General features: G+C 36.6%; 1 non-coding gene and 1 pseudogene across 2 annotated transcripts in view; one reads left to right on the top strand and one right to left on the bottom strand.

Annotated features, from left to right (window-relative positions):
- LOC144373281 (transport and Golgi organization protein 1 homolog) overlaps window positions 1-14,763 on the bottom strand; it is a 112,084-nt pseudogene that overhangs the window by 27,092 nt on the left and 70,229 nt on the right. The window contains exons 3-6 of the transcript XR_013433005.1: window positions 13,168-13,254; window positions 11,130-11,427; window positions 10,395-10,598; window positions 8,072-8,217 (exon numbers count right to left, since the gene is read on the bottom strand). The product of XR_013433005.1 is annotated as a transport and Golgi organization protein 1 homolog (transcript). The remainder of the gene's footprint in view (window positions 1-8,071; window positions 8,218-10,394; window positions 10,599-11,129; window positions 11,428-13,167; window positions 13,255-14,763) is intronic.
- On the top strand, window positions 4,951-5,057 carry LOC144373283 (U6 spliceosomal RNA). Its single transcript, XR_013433006.1, has one exon. It is a non-coding gene; the product is annotated as a U6 spliceosomal RNA (small nuclear RNA).

Consider the following 14,763-nt stretch of genomic DNA (forward strand, 5'->3'; position numbering starts at 1 on the left):
CATTATTACTCTTCAAATATATTAAAGGTATCACTCCACTATGTTCTCTTATGCCTAATTTCTGACAAGAAATCTGATGTCATCCTTAGTTCTTCTCTACATAAATGTCTTCTCTAACTGCTAAGATTGCTCTTTATCACTGGTTTTGAGCAATTTATTTATGATATAATATACCTTGATATAGCTTTATTCATGCTTTTTGTACTCTAGTCCCATTTAATATCTTGGATCTGCAGATGTACAGTTTTCACAAATTTTTGGCCATCATTTCTTAAAATATTTTTCTGAATACCTCTCATCGCTCAACTTGAAACTGTCCCACAGCTCACTGATGCTCTGGTTCACTTTTCTTTAACAGAAGAAATTTTCCCTGTTTCATTTGGGGTACTTCTCCTGCTATGTCCTCAGGTTCACTAACAATTTCATCACAATGCTTATTCTGGCATTAATCCCATCCACTGTGTTTATCATATATTTTCAACTCTAGAAGTCTGATTTTCTTAAAATATATCTTCTATATCTCTTTTTACCTTTTTAACACACGAAATATAGTAGTAATAACTTTTTAAAAAATGCCATTACCTCATTCTAACATCTCCGCTAGTTCTCAGTTGGCTTTGATTGGATGATTCTTCTCCTCATCATTGTGGATTGTATTTTTCTTGCTTCTTTGCATGCCTGGTAAGCTTTGATTCCATGCCATACATTACAAATTACTATTCTCAATATTTCGTATACAATTAAATTACTGGAAACAATTTGATTCTCTTGGGTCTGAATATTTGTTAGGTATGATATAAATTGTAATAGTCAGTCCGAGGTAACACCCTTCTGATTATTCTACCCAACTTCCTTAGATACTTTTTTCCAGGTGCTATTCTGGTCCCTGTGTTAGGACCTGTTCCTTCTAATCACTTAAGATGCTTTCTCTGACTTGCTAAGCAGTTTCATCACACTTATGTGCAGATCAATACCCTGCTGAACACTCAGAGAGCCTTTCACAGATTTCCAGAATTGTCTCTCAATGTAGCAACCTTCTTTTGGTACTCCACCCTGTGAATTCTAGTCACTTTGGTTTTCCTGGAATCTCAGCACCATCTCTCAATTCATGGTATCTTCTGGTTCTGCCTGACTTCCCCTTCTTTGTCATGGCTTGGGAATCTCTTAACATAGTAAAAGCTGGGGCAACTAAAGAGCTCAGAGCATTTGTTCTTTATGTTTCCAGAATCATTCTTTGTTGCTTGATCTTCAATGTTACTGGATCTTCAAATTTTATGTTTGTGGGTTTTTTTCATATTTATTTTAGTTGTTTCAGTTGGGAAGGTGAAGCCAGTACCTATATAAAGCTATCATAGCTAGATGTAAAAATCATTTGCTTTTCTTTTTCTTTTTATGGTGCTGGGGATAGAACACATGGCCTCATGTATGGTAGGCAAGTGCTCTACCACTGAGCTACATATCCCTTTTCTCATTTGCTTATTTTTTTAATAGCAGAATGCATAATGAAATAAATTTTAAAAGTTAACTATAAAAGAGAGTAACATCAGGGTAGACAGAACTGGGACAAAAGCTAGAGTTCTTTCAAAATCAGGCAGGAGAATCACAAGTTCAAAGCTAGCCTCAGCAACTTAGCAAGTCCCTACACAACTTAGTGAGAACTATCTCTAAATAAAAAATAAAGAGCCTAGGTATGTGGCTCAGTGGATAGGAGCCCTGGGTTCAATCACCAGTACCAGAAAACAGAAACAACTTATTTTCACAAATTAACTTTGGCTCTTCTAAATATTTAAATAATTGTAAAATAAACAAAAAAAATCTTTAAAAATTAATACCTAAATATTGAAAGCAAAAATAAAACAACCTGTGATATCATGTTGGTGACAAACCACAGAAATGAATTATTTCAAACATACCTTAGTGGGATATAGCTTAAAGACAAGAGAATTTCATTTCATTTCAGGAATACATTCCTGAAAGTATTTTAAACAACATAAATATAGTCGTGTGTTGCTTAATAATGGGAATAAATTCTGAGAAACACATCTTAGGCAATTTCACTGTGTAAACATCATTGAGTATACTTATACAAACCTAGAAAATATAGCCATTTCCACACGTAGGTATTCATATATGGTATATCATCGCTTTGGGGATAAAAACCTATAAGATATTATTATACTGAATTTTGTAGACAATTGTCACATTGTAAATGTTTATATATCTAAACATATCAAAACACAAAAAAGATTAAAAATACTAGGTGACAAGAATTTTTTAGCTCCATTATTATGCACTAATGACCAAAATGTCATTAAGTGGCACAAGACTGTAAACAATTATACTGATGTCATTGAAAACTGGAACTCCAACATCAGAGAAAGAAAACACAAATCTAAGATAGATGAAGTGAAGTAAAATCTCTCTAGCATCCTGAATTTTCATGGGAATTATCTAAATGACATGATGAAAAATCCCCACATATTTCTGAGCTTTGTTCACTAAAAAGGCCTACAAATGACAGTCAATTTGAGCAATAAGCAATCCTAGTACTTGGAATGTGGCCTCTAAATATCATTTCCTATTGAAAGAAACCAAAGTTCTTTTAGAGAAATAGTTCCTTCAAGGTCTGGACAGGGAATGTTTAAGATGAACTTGGTACATCTCATAGTTCAAAAGCAAGGGAAACAGGTAACAATGACCACTAGGTGGTGGCAAAGGGTCCCAGGAGCCAAGATAAAGAGGCTTCTACAAGGCAAAAGGGGGAGAAATTGAGCATCAGATAAGAACAATTACTATTCCTAACTGGATTAAACACACCAAATATTTTTAAATGCATGACATCATATTGACTCTTAAATAAAAGTTAAAAAGATTTCAAAAGCCCCTTTGGGTATCATTTGATAATGCTAGAATAATACCTTACTATTCTGAAAAGTGTTTAAATGAAGAAAAGGAATCAAATGTTTATCTCCTGCCTTAACTATACAAACCGAATATCTGTGTAAAGAATAATCAATCATAGCCAGGAGCTGTGGCACACACTTGCAATCCCAGTAGCTTGGGAGGCTGAGGAGGGAAGATAGCAAGTTCAAAGTTAGCCTCAGCAAAAGTGAATTGCTAAAGCAACTCAGTGAGACCCTGTATATAAATAAAATACAAAATAGGGCTGAGGATATGGCTCACTAGCCAAGTGCCCCTGAGTTTAATCCCCAGTACCAAAAAAAAGAAAGAATAATCAATCATAAATTTTTATTTGTATAGGCATCCCAGCCTTTAAATGAAGAAAGAAAAATCCCAGCAATTCAGACCATTGCTATTTTGCAACCTGTAATATATTAGCAAATCTCACCAAGGTCACTGTTGACTAGTAGTCAAGATCAAAGGAGAGGACATGCAGATGTCAATGCAATATTTCCTATTAAATTTTCATAAGAAACAGAATTGAACCTAAACCTGACTACCAATTTCCAAGAAATATAAAGCAACAGAGAGTGACTGAGGTTGTTAGCTCAGCACTTGCCTAGAATGCATGGAGCCCGAGGTTCAATCCCCAGCACCACCAAAAAAAAAAAAAAAGGCAATAGAGAAAACAGGTTAAATTGTTGTACCAGGGGGATGTCATTTATTCACCCAAACTACAATATATCCTAGAAGTCCCACAAACATATTTTTTTCAATTATTGCAAAAAGTTACAACAAAAGGAGAAATCAATAGAGAGTAACTTATATGAGACTTGTTCTCCCACTGAAAGCAACCAGAAAGTTGGAATATATATATTGGTACCAGGGATTGAACTCAGGAGCACTTGATCACTGAGCCACATCGCCAGTCTCAGCCCTATTTTGTATTTTATTTAGAGACAGGGTCTCACTGAATTACTTAGCACCTCACTTTTGGCTTTGAACTTGTGATCCTCCTGTCTCAGCCTCCCGAGCCACTAGGATTAAGGCATGTGCCATCATGCCCAGTCAAAAAAGATTTTTAAAGAGCTATTTTTCAGATAGAAAGCCACAAGGAACATGCAACTGTCACCCCTAAGAGCACCCTCTAGACCTCAGTTTGAAAAGGGGAACACAAATGGGGCACAACAGTCTCACTGAGGAGAGAGAGACCAGAGTTCCAGGAGATTAAGCAGCCAAAAATATGTAGAGAAAACTACCAGAAACATGGGAGCCACAAAGAAAAAGAGTTCCAGAAATCTGCATGGAGGTGGTCTTCAGTTTGGGGCTACATTCTAAGCAGTACCTGTGAGGGCCAAGAACAACTATAAGCTAACCAATCCCACAGTTGGCACTGAGCTGGGAGAAGTCTGGATTCCAGCTAGCCAGAGAGAGTTGACGTACAAAAACAGTATGGTCAACAAGCTCATGAAGAAGTATTTGATCCTGGCATCATGGCACATATCTGTAATCCCAGCAATCAATCCCAGGTTGAGGCAAAAAGATCCCAAGTGTGAGGCTGGCAACTTATCAAGGGCCTAAGGAAGTTAGTGAGACCCTATCTCAAAAGAAAAAAAAAGTTCACTCAATATCATTAATTATCAGGAAATAAACTCACAAAGACATACCCACTAGAATGGCCCAAGTGCTAGTGAAGATGAAGTCAAGTGGAAGTCTCCTAAATTGCTGGTGGAAGTATAAAATGATTGTGGTCATTTTTTAGCATGGCTTGACAGTATCACATAAGACAAAAACATACATTAAACATAGGAGGCAATTGCACTCCTAGATATGAGTCCACTTATAGTGGCATATATATGAAACAGTACTGTAGGAAAAATGAATCTATAGTTTTAAAAAAAAGTTATCAATGGTTGCCTGGAACAGGTGGTGAAGGCACTCACTGGGAAGGATTCCAAGGAAACCCCTTTTCTAGTGAAAAAAACACTGTTCTATATCTTTATTATGGTAGTTTTTACATGAGTATCTACATTTGTTAAAACTCAGAGTGTGCTTGCTTTGGCAGCACATATACTAAAATTGGAACAATACAGAAAAAATCAGCATAGTCCCCGAGCAAGGATGACACCCACATTTGTGAAGTATTCCATAGTTTTGTGGAACCAACCCTTCAGCAGATGAATGGTACATATATGAAATGGAATATTACTTATAGCATTAAAAGAGAAAAAAATTATGGCATCTGCGGGTGAATGGGAATATCAGGTTAAGGGAAGTAAGCCAATCCCCAAAACCAAAAGCTGTATGTTCTCTCTGAAAGTGGATGCTGACCCATAATGGGGGTGAGGTGGGTGGTAAGGGGCATGGAAAGAATGGAGGAACTTTGGGCAAAGGGGAGGTAGGACAGGTGAGGGGGCAGAGGGATAGGAAAGATGGTGGAATGAGATGAACCACATTACCCGAGGTACATGTAGGACTACACGTGTTGTGTACAACTAGGAAAAGTTTTGTTCCATTTATATACAATGAATTGAAATGCATTCTGCTATCATGTATAACCAATTAGAACAAATTTAAAAAACTCACTGATATTGACTATCAAGGAATTACTGTTAAGTTGTGTGATGGCCCGTGGGTTCATTATACTATTCTCTATGCTTTTCTTTAAAGCTTTTCTAATTAAATTTATTTTTTAACTAGTACATAGAAACAAACATTATAATTATTGAAGTAGGTAACATGACATTTTGATGCATGTATACACTATGTAACGTTTAAATCAGTTAAATATATCTACCTCCTCAAACATCATTTCTTTATGGTAAAACTTTCACAATCTTTTTTTCTAGTATTCTAAAATATACAGTATGTTATGGTTACCTATAGTCCCCTACTATTCTCTCTGCTCTTATTTGAAAGTTTCCATGATAAAAATACTAAAAATAATTTTTAAATTAAGATATAACTTCAAATATTTAAAGGATTTCTATGTAGAAAAGAATTCAATTTTATAGAGGAAATCATGTGGAGGAAAATTTGGAGTCAATACAAGGATGAACTAGACAACAGAAGAACATATAGCCTTGTAAGAGAGTGACTCATGCTAGGAAATACTGGTGTACAGGCCTCATAACTATTCGTCAGGGCCACAGTAAAGAAAATAACAGCAATGAGTGAGAAACTAGACTAACAGCCTTCCAAGGTTTCTTCTAACACTAAGATTCTGCTAAGATTCCATTGATCAATGAATCTGATTGGTGCACATCTCCCAAACACATCAGAGCCTATTACTCTCCAGTCCTATCAGATATCATACTACTTGTTTAAGATTTTACATTGACTTGTTCATAATTTTTGCATATATTTGTTAAGTCCTTTTCTTAAGGCTTTCAAAAATCACAATCATACCTTACACCTGTTAGACTCTTTTAGTCCTCGCACAATGTCCTGTACATACTGGGCCATCAAAATGCCTTTTTGAAATCTCCTTTCAAATCAGTCTCCTAACATTGTGCCTCTTCTTTGCCACTCATGTCTATGTCTTACCTATCACCATACAATCCCTGACCATACCTGCACCACATTCATGTCCCCTGACCTAGACCTAGAGGAGGGCTCTGTGCATACCTAAAAAATATGAATAAAGAAATCCTTCCCATATCATGAGGCTGTTAACTTTCCAAGTGATGCTGATTCATTCTGATAATCAAATTATGACTGTAGAAGACTGCTTTAATCACTGGAAATATAATTATTCTAACTGCCTGGCTCATACATACCCCTTACCCAGGTGGCTGCCACCATCATGAACAAACATGGAGCCAACTGAAAAATGATTTGTTTCTCCCCACCACATCTTTTCCACCCTGGTGGTCTTTCCTCCCCAGGTATTCATTGTCTTTATATCACCTTCTGACTGTCTACATGAGAATTAGGGCGTGTGTAGGGGTAAAACCCTTCAAAATGCCAGACACCTCACCAGACATTTTACCTTGTCAAATCATTTAATTCTTATGATTGGAGTAAGCATTATCTACATTTTTCAGATGAGGAAAACTTTTTTCAAAAGTTTAGTTATTTGCCCAAACGTCTAAATGATAACCTTGGGATTTGAAACCAGATCTACCTGGCTTCAAAATCTACACATTTTACAAGGAAAACAACAACATCATCTTTCTTACACAAGCCTTGAAATAACACAACCTACAGGAAACAACTTCAGTTGAGGAGGATTACTGTCACAATGGCCCTAGGACCATCTTATCCTCCAACCTCTAAAAGCTTTCTCATTCCTATAATTAAACTCTAAAAGTCCAATATCAACAAATACCAATAGGGGGGAGGTAAGTCCTAAAATGCTTAGATAAGCTTCTAGACAGATTAAATGTCTTGTTTGGATCATGATTTTCTTTAGAAAGATCAGCCTTAAGTGACTCTTTCTAAGAAACAGATCTAACCTAATTCCTTTCATTCTTAAAACTTTCTAAGGATCCCCACTATTAATGGTCTAATGCTACTTTGGCTCATGACTTCCTTTAAGATTTGCTGGCCTCTCCAACAGGCCCATCCCCCTCCAACTTCACACTTTACAACACCAACTATTCACATTCTCCTGCCCTCCCCAAATATCCTTTCTTCATGTTTCCATTTCTCTGAACACATTTCTTCTGACTGCCAGCTTCCCCCACCACCCCAGCCTGTCTAATCAACAACAAACCACATGTCAGACTCCTGTTTGCCCTTTGCCTGTGCTTCAAACACATCTCAACCACTTTCTGACCTTACTGATCACCCTTCCAACCATAATAAATGCATTTATGGACAATAATGTTCTACCATCGAATAAATACCTCTCTTTCTGCCATTATCTTACTGTGTTTCAAGTGAATGCTGTTATCTCCCTGCCAGAATGAAAGGTTCTGAGGGGAAGAACCAAGTTTTTAAAGGTGTGCAAATGTCCAGCCTTGGTAGACAGCAAATCTTCCTCATGTGCTAAACCAAGTAGCCATTAAAGCCACACCCCTATGGCTTTTGTTTCAGGAGCTATCTACTCAAAGGGTCAAGAGTCATTTTCATAAAGACATTTTAAGTTTTTCACTTCATGACCAGAAGCCACTTAAAAATTAATAAATAATCAACATTCTAATTGAAGAAACTATGTCAAACTTACCATCTTAGACAAATAAAGCAAGAATGAATATAACAAGAAAAGTATGTTGTCCAAAAGGGTGGCATCTGCTGGCTCTTCGACCTTTATCTCTAGTTGTTTTTCTGTATCAGCAGCATCAACAGGAGTACCTTCTGTTATAAGTAGCTCTAAAATTGAAAGGGGAAATTGCTATTTTATTTTATGCTATAGAATAAGAATTGTCTCTCTTCAGTTTCAATATTCATCGAGTGTTTCACTAAATATATGAGTCACAGTGCCTGGAATATGTGGCTCTCCTAAAGACAATTAACACAACAGAGAAGAAAACTTCAAAATCCTAATTAGAGCTGTCAAACCCTTCAATTATAAAATGAACAATCTCCAGTCTACTCTCCACTACTTCCATGGCCATACAACTGCTACCAGAACAATATTTACTCAAGAAAAATTTTTAAAACCAGAGATATATAGACAGGGTCACATTCAAAAAACATGGATTTAGTGCTGGTGAAACTTTGTGTTTAAAATTTTAGGAAAGCTGAAAGAGAGGGAGTCTTGGTTTGCAGATTTGCAGGTGAAATGGGCCAAGGCTTAACACAGTATCTGGCACCTGGCAGAGATACTCAACAATTATTTATTGAATGGACAGATGACAACTATTTAAAAAGAACACAGTAGTACCAAGAGATACTAAAGGGAATTGGGTACAGACCTGCATTGAGGCTCTGTGAATGAGGTAGAATTCCAGTTAGACCTGAGAGCTTGTAGGGGTGGAATTTCAGTATGAGTTACATGAGCCTGGGGTATGTTTGATTAAACAGCAGGAGTCCAGCATGCAGTTATTAAGAAGTTGGACAAGTTGCCTCTAAGGTCTTTCTCAACCCTGAGATTCTATTCACTACTATTTTTTTAAGCTTTTGCCTAATTTTTTTTTTTTTAGTTTTTGATGGACCTTTATTTTATTTATTTGTATGCAGTGCTGAGAATCAAACTCAGTGCCTCATATGTTAGACAAGCGCTCTACCACTGAGCTACAACCCCAGGCCCTCCATTCACTATTGGTCTATTAATTTGACTGCTGGTGAAGTCTGCCCCATTGGCTCAGCATCTCAGCACCTGAGACACATTAAATGACATTTGGGAAGATTTTACCTATTAAAGGTCATTGACATCATTTTGTGGTGGAACTTAAAAGGCCAGGGAAATAATTCATTCTTAATTTTGTAAGTCAAGTTTTCCCTATTCTTGAAAGTTTTGGAGCATGAAAATAACAAATTGTAATGGTGCGTGATTCATTTTCATAACATTATAGAGTTAAAGACAGTTCAGAAGTCAGTAGTGTTCATATATGGATGCAATGTCTTCTGGAAAATGGGAGAACTCATATGTTATTCCTTCTCAAATTAACTGAATCCCCCCTTGCTATGAGTTCTCCTACACTCTGTGTGTGCAGATGGTGGGGGGGAGGTTCAGATCAGTGCTGCCAAGCCCTGCACTGGTGCAGGATAATGCTTATAGCTATGCTTACAGACCAGAACCTTTAAAAACACAAAATACAGTAATTATGGCTTCATAGCACCATACTGGATGGATTAAAATAAACAATTAGTCATCATCTAATTTATTGATAAAATGAGAGTGAGCAACACAAAAGTAGAATGCTGTTGATGCCATTATTGGGGATTTTTTTGAAAAATTGTTTCTCATCTCCCACTGGATACTGTGCACTATGATGAAGTATTTGTAAGTGTCAATCTAAAATCGATTGCAGTTCTGTACTGTTTGCTGTAAGTATATAGTATAAAGATCTGGAACATTGACTGCATTTGAAAAAGTTTAATTACCATGTCCAGGAAGCAAGTCAAAACAGGACTTGAGCTATATTATATTCCATTTAGAAGAAAAGGGAAGAAAAACACAGAATTTATGAGACTATGAACAGTGATTATTCAAGCTAACTTGTACTAGGCCAGACTTTCCTGGAAGGCCTGCTAAACACAGATTGTGGGTCCCACCCCTAGAGTTTCTGGTGCTGTTGGTCTGGTTGAAAACTACAGTATTAGAGCATAAGGCCTTTGAAGAAAAATATTTTAGTTGTAAATGGTTTACACAAGCTAGTCATACCTAAACATTTGCTTTTAGGTGAGTTACAGTCTCTGGCCTATTTTTGATTTCTAGTCATCTTTATTCTTGCTTTTCTCTCACTTAAGATATATTTTTTTTTTGAACTCACATGTACCTATATCACTCTCTGCTCTATTTCGTACCTTTGGCGACAAATATCCTTGAAAGCCTTCATTATGGTAATGCCTCTACTTTGTAGAGAAAAATTGGCAAGCTTTACCTGGGTCTACTTTCTCAGTATTTGGGATCTGAGACACTTCTGAAACACCCATGTCCTCAGTCACAGGTTGATTCAAGAGGCTGGGCTCTTCAGGATGGTTCATATTAAAATGATGACGCAGGAGGTTTGGCTCTTCATGAAGATTTCTATTAAGACGATTTGTGTTCTCTTTAGGAAAATCATCTTCATGGGGTGGCTGCATCTCTACAAGGGAGAAGAATGCATTGAGCCAGATGGATGACACTATCTACCCCCACTTAAGCCCAATGATCAGCACTCCCCCTCAGCACACAGTTCCAGATACCTCAACACTGCCCTCCATGTCCTGGCATGAGCCCATGAGAACAACTGGGCAAGGATACAGGAGGGTTAATTGTTTTCATCCCATTTAAAGGATGACTGAACTATACAGTCAAATTTATAAAAAAGCCTCATCTGCCAGAGGACTTTCCTCCTTTCCCATTTCCATATCACCTCGTTCCTTGTCCATCATGTCTACCCTTTTGGCTGTGGTTTCAGTTTTCTTTAAAATCTTCCAAATTATACTCATTTCTTGTTTGTTTTCTTTGGTTTCTAGATAAGGATTGATTTCTTTTTTCAAAAGTTTATAAGCATCAGTCTTCTCCTGTTCGTTTGAGACCTGAGAAATGTTGCTGGTTTTGTTTTTTTCACTTTCTGGCACTTTCAATTTATCTGATAGTATTTCTTCAAAAAGTTTAAATGAAGTTTGTTCACCCTGAGCATTATCTGTTTGACTATCTGCATGAGGATGGTTCTTCTGAGCCAAAAATTGTTCCTCAAGATCCACAGTGTTTTCTGAGAATGCACTTTCAATTTGTTGTGAGTTTGCTACTGCTGGTTTAGGTTCAGGTTCAACATCCTGGGAGACTTCAGGAAATTGTCCCACTTTTTCTATAGCTTTCTCAGAATCTTCATTTGCAGAATCATACAATTCCCAAAATCCTAGAAGTTCTTCTACGTTATAATTATCAAAATCATCTCCTCCAACATCAAAACAAACAAAATCTGTCTCCTGTAAGGAAAAGAAAACCATTAATGTGTCAATAACAAAGTATCACAAAAGCAAACTCATCCACGCTCCCAAATTCAGGATTGGTTCTAAAGAATCTTTGAGGTCAACCAGATTACCCTCCTCCAACCCCCACTGCCTAACTCCATCTATGGCTGAGTAAATCTGTCTTTTTCTAGACTACAGTGTTAGAAAGTCTATTCTTTCTTTCTTTCTTTTTTGAACATGGGTCATATTCTTTAAAAAGCATAATGAGTAAAAATGGTGACAATTTGGTCTCCAACTGCCTGACTCTTGGGTCTCTCTCAATTTGCTCTGAACATAAGTAGGGAAAGGCAAGGTATCACTTATAGGATCCTCCAGCTCTTAATATCTACACCTATGTTTCAGAAATTTAACTCTTAATCATTTGCTCAGGAGAAGCTGGAAGATCCTGCAGCCTTGAGAAAGATGAATCAGTTTTAAAGTATCTTACTGAGATACAAGTACATTGGATGGAATAAAGAATGATATTAAGGAGGCTCTTCACATTACTATTACCACAAGAACAAACTGAAAACAAGATTCAACAAGGTATACACCTTTCTCTTCATCAGGGTTTCACAGTCACTAAGATCTCTCTCAGGATTATGTGTATATTATCTAGTCTTCCTTCTTGCTACTAGTAAGCAAATTGATATAAAAGGAGCCATAGTATGAATGGACATGTTTTTAAAAAATTTCCATTCCTAATTAAATCTTCATAATATTCTTCGGGGGTTCCGGGGGTGGGGGAGGCAGTTCAATGTAGTAGGGATGAGTGATTTCCTCTCCTCATCACATGCATTTCTAAGCCATGAGGGATGCATGTAATGGGAAATACAATAAGAAGTCAGAGTTCAAAACAAATGAGTTCTCTGTAATCAGTGAACTGCTGTCACAGCTTAAATCCCAAGAACTCTCTTTACCAACAATGAAGTCCAACAAGCAACAGAAGTGATTTTATGGCCCCTGAGATTATAAAGAAATTTTAGGAACAGCAACAACAAACAGGATGACTTTATCCATTCAGTCCATCTAATCTAAGAACTGTCCTAGCCTAGCAGCTTGCATATTCTACAGCCACTACAAAGAGCTGCCCAAAGATGTTTCAGTGTTGGTGGGCATCAATTACTATACAATTTAAAACTCTAGAAAATAATCAGCTGAAGTGAGAATTCTAGAACACGAAATCCTTTCAGTCACAAAATCAATTTAAGTCAGAGCACCATACAGGAATGTTGTATAAAGGAAGCAGTTGGGGCCTTAAAAGATCTGAGACTGAACATCACCTGAAATGCTCAGGTCCCCTTTTCCAAATCTATAACATGACTATGATCCCATATATGACTAAGAATAAGAAAACCTTTGTAAGTACATATTTCTAACCTAGTATAAAAGTTAGAGTTTATTAATTTAACCTAAATATACTTAAAATGTCTAATAACTATCCAATGAGATTTGCCTGTAAAATGAAATTATTTGCCTCTTAGAATATCTGTTTCAATATATTAGACAACTCTCAGATTATAATATAATCACCCTTGAATGCCTTTCAAACTTTTTTTTTTACAGGTAGTCTGATTTCAAATGAAAATCTGACACACAAATGTTAGATTGCCCCCCAAACACATTATAAAACATTCAGAAGCAGTTAACTGAATATAACTGATGGGTTTATAAGCCAGTTTACAATTGAGAACAAAAAAGAAATCCATAACTTACATCTGTTGGAATTTGTAGCTCTTCTTTAGTATATCCACGAACTACCTTGATGAAATCTTTTGGAAAGTATCCAAACATACGGCCAACCTATAGTGCAAAAGAGACAAATATCAAATAAATTCTGTACAAGGAATATAAATAAGAGATTTATCAGAAGTGGCAGGAAATATACACATAATAGATAGGTATATGGTATAACCAAGAAAGAAAGTTGCTATAACAATTACACTGAGATTATTATTCCAAATAAAAATTAAGTACAGAACTATTAAAGCAACATTTCCAACCACTGAAGTTTTCTTTTTTACATTTAGCTTAATTCTCAACACAGAGCATATAAAGTTAAGACTTCTGAAGTAAATAAAAGATCTGCATAGAAGATTATTGGATACTATATGGTTAAAACTATGTAAATCAAAGCTGGTTATAAATGCAATTCCAAATAACCTCTAGCAACAATTTACCTGTACATTTTGTAGCATTGCTCATAAACCAATATTTATGTCTTTCTTAACCAATACACAATAGTCATAAAAATTAATAAGTAAAAACAATACAAAAATCTCTAAAATGTATTACCACTATATCAGATGTATTGATAGTATATGCTTTCCTAGCTTTGTCCAAATCTACTTTTACAAGCACTTGGGGAGTGCTGAGGGCCATTGTCAAGTAGGAATGAAGTTTCAAAATTTCCTTGCCAGCGTACCCCATGTTAAATGGATTTCGCTGTTGACATTGCATGTAAGGTGACCTTGCTCAAGGAACAAGGCAGATCCGGGTTTAGAGCTGATCAGGTTTGAGGAAGTATCCCACTCCTTAGGGTGTTCCCGGTTTAAGACAAAAGGAGTTTTAGAAAAGTTGGAGGTTGAAGATGATTGCTGCTGGGAGTAGGGCATGCCTGCAGCCTGAGTTCCCGCTGAGTTCTCCTGGAGAAAAAGTTTTTAGGAGGTGAATTGTTCGGGAGATTGGATTGACCCTGAACCTGTGTGGAGGCGGTGTGAGTCGGGAATAAAGAATTGCTGTTTGAATCTACAAGGCTGTGAGTGCCTCCTGATTCTGTGCCCAGCCAAGACTGCGGCATTATGGTGGCCCGTACGTGGGATGTCTGAAGCTTGGGGGTAAGTGAATTTGCTCGCTCCTGAAGGAGAGCAAAAAAATGGGTGACCACTTCAAAAAACAATGTGTTCTTGTTTTGATTTATTTTGTTTTCATTTCAAGTGGCCTGTTCCTAAAACTTTCTCAGGAAAACTGGGGAAAATGGTTGACTCAAGGTTTGAAGTTGTTCGCCTCCGAGGAAGAAAAATTGTTAGAGGAAGGAGGTACCCCAGTAAGACCAAGAAAAACTATGGCATATGTTGATACAATACAAAAATGTAGCCCATGGCTTTATAAAGATCAGTTATTAAGTATATCAATGGGACCATTATGGTATCCTGTAGAAGGATTTTCTTCAACAAGAAAAAGATGGCTAGTTCTGTTCACTATACTTGTCTTGGTTTTTACAGACAGCTGATTTATTTACAAAGCTAAAATGTTAAAATATCAACCACTAAATATGAAATCAAGTACTCTTTACTTATTAAGTTCCATAAG

The sequence above is a fragment of the Ictidomys tridecemlineatus genome, unplaced genomic scaffold (assembly GCF_052094955.1).
Source record: "Ictidomys tridecemlineatus isolate mIctTri1 unplaced genomic scaffold, mIctTri1.hap1 Scaffold_348, whole genome shotgun sequence".
Classification (NCBI taxonomy): domain Eukaryota; kingdom Metazoa; phylum Chordata; class Mammalia; order Rodentia; family Sciuridae; genus Ictidomys; species Ictidomys tridecemlineatus.